Here is a 7,150-nt window from a genome sequence, read left to right as displayed (position 1 = left end):
TTAGGTGGGGTGTAGGGCATGTTAGACTTCCCACAATGTAAGAGGCAGTTCCACTCAAACAGACAACTGTCCCATATATTATATCACTTTCCCATATATCATGTGGCTTTGATGTAAGTACAAAATCTTATTATAATTATCAGAACCTAAAACTAACTCCTTACATATAAATGCAAAGTATTTTTGTAAGATTTCAATATACACTGAAATTTCCAGAGATGCAACTGCCTTATAAAGAAAGTCTGTTATTTCCTTTTGTTCAGAACTATGTCGAATTGTTCACTGTTTTAGAAAATCACATCACTGAATACAATGTCATGTGTAATATTTGAGCTGTCAAAATAATATAGGCATATCAGTTGCATTGCTAGTTATCACATGCATGGTTTTCTATTTATATACGTAGGTACATTTTTGTCCACACCCATAGCTTGTGGAAGTTCCCAGGCCAGGGATCAAACCCATGCCACAGCAGTGACTCAAGCCACTGTAGTGACAACAACACTGCACTTCATTACTTCTAGTATTATTGTGACTAGACATTAATATAGTGAGATACTATTTTTTTGGTTTTGTTTTGTTTTGCTTTTTAGGGCTGCACCATCAGCATATGGAGTTTCCCAGGCTAGGGGTTGAATCCAAGCTACAGCCACCAGCCTACACCACAGCTCAGGGCAATGCCAGATCCTTAACCCAATAAGCGAGGCCAGGGATCAAACCTGCATCCTCATGGATCCTAGTCAGTTTGTTAACCACTGAACCATGAAAGGAACTTCAGAACTGAAGTGTGGAGTTCCCATCATGGTTCAGCAGAAACGAATGTGACTGGTATCCATGAGGATGCAGTATTGATCCCTGGCCTCACTCAGTGGGTTAAGGATCCAGTGTTGTGGTGAGGTATGGTGTATTCTCTTTTTAATTTTATATTAAAATAGGGAATTTAATTGAATTTTTAAAATTTTGAGTTGGGAATACATTATAGTATCTTTGAATTTCACTTAGAACAGTAAATAGAGCTATGTGATTTAATTATTACTCAGGACAGGATAGGCCTCTCTGCTATATCAAATAAATTCTGGAATCTGGGTAGTTTCATATAATAAAGTCTTGTTTGTTGCTCTTATAGAGTCGTATGTGAACTGAATGGCACTCCTCTACCTTTTTAGCTATGGTCTTTGGGCCTGCAAGGTTGCTGTGGCAGTAGAAGAGAGAAATGTAAAAGGAAATTAGAATCAATGCAGAAATGTTACATACCACAGTTATTCACATTCAACTGGCTAAACCTAGTATATAACTCCAATATGATTCAAAGGTGGCAGAGAAATGCAAAGGAAACATGGATATAAATCAGCACTAATAGTCTTCACCATAGAGAAGGGTTGTTTTGGGTTAGGATGCTTGCTGTCTCTTTCTTCGGTGTATCAAGCCATTATCCCCTTGATGGGTGGGTGCAGGTGGCAGGTGCATGGGCTGCATGTGCTTCCAGAGAGGTGGGGGAAATGTGAGTTGCTTGCGGGTAGCACCTGGTTGCCAGGTCCTTGGCAGCAGCAGAAACCCATGGGAAGAAGCGGCAAGCTGTGCCTGGTTATAGGCCCTAGGCAGTAGCAGTGAACCCCAGGGAAATCCTGGCATCCTTGGCAGCAGCAATGGAAGGTCTTTTGCATTCCCAGAGAGTCAGGGACAATGGGTGGCCCTTGGCTAATAAGGCCCTCCATGGTGGTAACCCCTGAGATGACTGAGGGCACAGGTGGTACCTGGTCACAGGACCCTTAGTGGTGGAAGGCCATGCCCACCTCTGGAGTCTGAGATGGCTCTGGTGGTGTACAGCCTCCTCTGCAGCCCACACAAGAGGCGCCCTGACACCTGAGCCTATGTGTGCACAGAGAAAGAAGTTTCTATGGCTGTCCCATCCTGCCCATCCCCACTTTGCACTCCCCAACAATGGCACCCTATTTCTGGTGGGTCCAGGCCTCCTCCTGCACTCCTTTGGCCATGACACAAAGCTTCCTAGTGCCTCCCAGACTTCCTCCACATAGCCAACCCCAGTCCTCTCTCTGAAACTGACCTCTGAAGTTTGAGTCTCAGTGCCAGGCCTCCACCCAAGTGTCTCAGCAGTGGTTTGCCAGGCAGTGGTACTGATGGTCTGTGCTGCTCTCTCTCTACTTTGCCCTCCTCAGACTAGCTCTGTACTTTTCTCCGTGGCTTTGAGGCTCCCCCTCTATCCTGGCTGATCTCCCAATCAGTTAGGTGGCCTCTCAAAGTGCAGATTCTTTTCCTCTTTCACAGCTCTTCTCAGGAGTGCTAGTACCATCCTGATTCTTTTTTTTTTTTTTTTTTTCACTTCTCTCTTTCTCTTTTTTTTTTCCCCTTTTGTTCTACCCAGTTATGTGGAGGTAGCCTGGTACCAAAGTCTTGCCCTTTTTGGTAGTCTGAAGTCTTCTGCCAGAGTTCAGTATATGTTCTATGAGAATCATTCTACATGCAGATTTTTGTGGGGGTGGTATATTTGTGGGAGAAGGTGAGCTTCAGATTCTACTCTTTCACCATCTTGATCCTAGATCCATGTGGCTTTTTAAAGGAAAAATTAGATTTCTTTCATAGTTCACAGTTCTCAGATGAGATATTTTATGGGACTGTCCAGGAATGTTTTTAATAACCAAATGCGATTTAATAGATGAAGGCTCTCAGTGCAATTGTAATAAATAAGCATCTACATCCTTGGCTATGTTACCAGTATCCTGGAACCAAATAAATATGATTTTCCTATTCCCACAGTCCACTTAATTGTTGTTTTAAAATCTGAATATTTACATTATTTATAATTTATGTTTTAAATGATAGTTTCAACTATCACCTTTTTTTTTTTTTTTGTCTTTTTAGGGCTGCCCCTGTGGCATATGGAATTTCCCCTAGGGGTCAAATCAGAAATGTAGCTGTCAGCCTACTCCACAGCTATAGCAATGCCAGATCTGAGCCATGTCTGTGACCTAAACCACAGCTCACGGCAACACTAGATCCTTAACCCACTGAGCAAGACCAGGGATCAAACCCACATCCTCATGGATACTAATCAGGTTCATTATTGCTGAGCCACAACAGGAACTCCTCGACTACCATCTTTTAATGACTGCTTGAAGCCAGTTTAAACAAACTAGTATACATCCTTCAAATTTGCTTTTAAGTAGTGACTTTACTAGACACAACAAGTCTACACAGCAATCAAGCGAGATGTATTGATTTTCTTCCTGTAAACTACTGGTGAGCAAAGAAGGCAATCCTCTACAACTCCAAGGTCTTCTATCCTCACCTAATAAGCTACAATTTCACTTATACTTCACTTTATCCAGAAGGTTAAAACTACAGTCAATCTCAAATTCCCGCGAACAAAACATGTGCCATTCTTTCATAGTCCTAATAAACACCTAAAAAAATTGTACTTTGATGGTCTTTCTGTCTGTAACAAACTAGAATCACTAGAGTTAACCGAGTATGTTCAACTATAGCGGTATAATTTTTCAGGGAGGTAGCCAGCACAAGCCAGTCAATTTTTTTCATTTGCCATGTCACAGCCCCACTTCTAGGAAAACGTTTTTTCCTGTAACAAGGATTGGGGAAAAGATGATGAACTTTTTTCTGCAATAAATTACCTAATGTAGATGATCTGGGCCTTTCACAGTCTGTCCAACTGTTCTAGTTATGTAAGCAAACAACTCTTTTGGGGATTTCTTAACATCCTTCATGTTTTTATTATTGAAATTAGAGATCCTTCTTCTAGGAATGATCCTCAATATTATTACAAATGTTACATATTTTAACATTGTGGGGTCCAGATGCCATAATCTCTGAAATACTGCCTCACTGCCTCATGCTGCCATGGTACCTCCACCCAGCCTAAGAAATGACTGTATCCAGCAGCCCAGACTAACCCTCGTCTTCTAGGCCAAGCCCTACTCAGGGCCATTCAGCCATGGCCATGTGCCCACTGTGTTTTTATTCACCTTTACAGCAGGAATAAACATTTCTGCCCTAAATAACTTCTGGAATAAAGAGTTTAAAATAAGATGCCAAACATGGGTAGGGTACTGAGACTGTTTTAAAGTGCTATCCAGATATAGAATGTAATTTCAGTTTTTACACAAATGAATATGATATAAATTCAATATAATTGTCTGAATTATATTATCCAAGTGTATTAAAAATGTCTCCTAGAGTTAAAATTCTGGTGATAATTTAAATATCTAAAGTATTTTTGTTTTTGGTTGTCAAAATAATTCTATGAGTATGGTCTATTATGGTTGCTGAAATGATCTGACTTTAATTAGTAGTGTGTTTTAATCACTTTATATTAATATAACTATAGTCATATTGGTGGAAATAAGATGGCATAGTAAGAAGACATGGAGCTCACCTCCCCCTCATGAACACATAAAAAAATGCATCTGCATGAAAATTAACTGGAAATTAGCAGAAGGATTCCTGTACAACCAGGGCTCTAAAAAAAGATACACAAGTAATTGGTTAGGAAGGGAAGAAAAGCAATTGAGTTTGGACCCAGGAGGGTATTCAGAGGTACAGGAAGACTATAGCAGCAGACACCCACCCTGGAGAGTGATCATGTAAAGCCATAGACTGGGTATCTCAGTACTGAGGTCCTACACAGAGAAGACAAGGCCCCTTGGCTGGTTGGAGGACAGACCACTGGGAGGAATGGAAAGGCTGGAGAAGCCTGGACTCCACTCATGAGGACTGTGCCCAAGCTGGGTAGCCCCCAAGCAGAGCAGAAAGAGATCTTCCCCAGCAGCTGTGGATTTCCTGTGACTACTATGCCTTGTACCCCACATCAAGCAGCGAGAACTCTCCGGCCCCACTCACTACTTGCCAGAGTGCAGCACTAGATCTAGGGCAGCCAGGACCAGGGAAAAGACCTGACTTTGGGGCAGAGAGGTGACCTAGTCCTGGGACAGAGCCTAGGTGGGGCTTCCAAAGACATTGCTAGTACTTACTAAAGCAAAGCCCCAGATGAAAAATGATTTTTGATAGCAGCTATTCAAGCATAGTTTACCCCTCTCCAATAAATGCGAGAAAATGCACAGGCCCCATCTCCCCTGTGGAGCAGTGCCTCAGAAGGTAGGAGTCTAGGGACAGTGATCAGCTGTAGAGCAGAGAAAGTTCTGCTCTAGTGGCTGTCAGGTTACTCATGACTGCCTTTCTTTATGCCCCAGCCCAGTGCAACCTAGTCCAAGCCAAGTGATCATGCCAGCCCTGCTCAGAAGAAGCCACAGTACAGCACTGAATCTGGGGCAGCCATGACCTAGGGAAAGACTCAACCATGAGCTGTATCTGGGTGGAACTGCAAACACCTACACAGTCAAGGCATCAGACTTCTGAATACACATGAGCCCAAATTTCTTCAGCATTCTCCTCTGGGTCAAAGTTCCTGGTTCAGAGAAAGGGAAAAACATACATTTAAAGAGAATGGAGTCACCTTGAACTGATTGCAGTGAATCTGTACAATGCTTTGGGTACTATGGCAATTTTTATGGTATTAATTATTTCGACCCAGGAGTATGAAATATCTTTCCACTTCTTTGAATCCTCTTTAATTTCCCTTATTAATGTTGTATAGTTCTCAGCATATAAATCTTTCACCCCCTTGGTCAGTTTTATTCCTAGGTATTTAATTTTTGAGGGGTGTGATTTTAAAAGGTACTGTATTTTTATATTCCTTTTCTAATATTTCATTGTTAGTATATAGACATGCAATCAATTTCTGAATGTTAATCTTGTATTCTGCTACTTCGCTGAATTCCTTGATCAGTTGAGTAGTTTTTGTGTGAAGTCCTTAAGGTTTTCTATATATAGTATCATGTCATCTGCATAAAGAGTTACAATTTTACCTCTTCTCTTCCAATTTGGATACATTTTATTTCTTTTGTTTGCCCGATTGCTGTGGCTAGGACTTCCAATACTATGTGGAATAAAAGTGGTGAAAGTGGGCAAACAGATCTTGTTCCAGATATAAGTGGGAAGTTATTTCAGCTTTTCTCCTTTGAGTATTATATTGGCTGTGGGTTTGTAATAAATGGCTTTTATTATGTTAAGGCATGTACCCTCTATACCCACTTTGGTAAGAGTTTTGATCATGAATGGATGTTGGACTTTGTCAAATGCTTTTTCTGCATCTGTTGAGATAATCATGTGGTTTTTGACTTTTCTTTTTTTAATGTGGTGTATGACATTGATTGATTTGCATATGTTGAAACATCCTTGTGAAACTGGGATGAATCCCAATTGGTCATGAGGTATGATCTTTTTGATATGTTGTCAGATTTGGTTGGCTAAAGTTTTGTCAAGGATTTTTATGTCTATATTCATAAAATATATTGGCCTATAATTTTCTTTTTTGGTAGTTGTGGGGAGAAATCTTCCTGAATTATTTTCTAATCCCTAAGGAAACTACAAATTGGAAAAAATGCTTATTCATACTGATGTGGGACTTAGCTATAAGTAACTATAAGTAAGGGGCTAGAGGGAACTGGCTCAGCAAATCATGCATTAACTGAGAGGACAAGGTGTAAACTTTGGAAAACCAGGTCAGCTCAAGTCAGAAAACTGCTTGATCAGGCACTGATTATTCCTTAAGATGCTACGCATAAATAGCTGACACGAGTCTTATGGATGGATGCCCTTTAGATATAGAATGTTAGAGCAAAGGTCAGATATAAATACGATGTGACTGGAGGCAGAGGGCCATGGGGTTTCTATTTTCTCACATTTTTTTTACATTCCTGAGAGCACAATAAAGACAATGAGGCATCAGCATTTGAGGAGGCTCTTGATCTATGAGGTCTTGAGTCCCCTGGTCCCATCTTTAAACTTTACTCTGTCTATATGTCTTACTTTGTCATTGTTTAACATTTCTTCAGCTTTATAGTGCCCATGCTTCACACTCCCTCCCACCCCCCATCCCCCCACTCCCCCACCCCCGCTCACTGAGCTGATCTCTGCAGGTAGTATCTTTGCCTGGTCTTGGTATTAGGGCCATGGTGGTTTTATAGAATGTCTTTGGGAGTGTTCCTTCTTCTTCAAACTTTTAGAAAAGTCTAAGAAGGATGGGTATAAGATCCTCTTTGTATATTGGTAGAATTCA

General features: G+C 41.0%; 1 pseudogene; it reads right to left on the bottom strand.

The window, feature by feature from the left end:
• Window positions 1,746-4,897, bottom strand: LOC100525904 (annotated as a pseudogene).

This window comes from Sus scrofa, chromosome X (genome assembly GCF_000003025.6).
Source record: "Sus scrofa isolate TJ Tabasco breed Duroc chromosome X, Sscrofa11.1, whole genome shotgun sequence".
Lineage (NCBI taxonomy): Eukaryota > Metazoa > Chordata > Mammalia > Artiodactyla > Suidae > Sus > Sus scrofa.
Note: the sequence above shows the minus strand (reverse complement) of the source record. Positions and strands in the feature narration are given on the sequence as shown.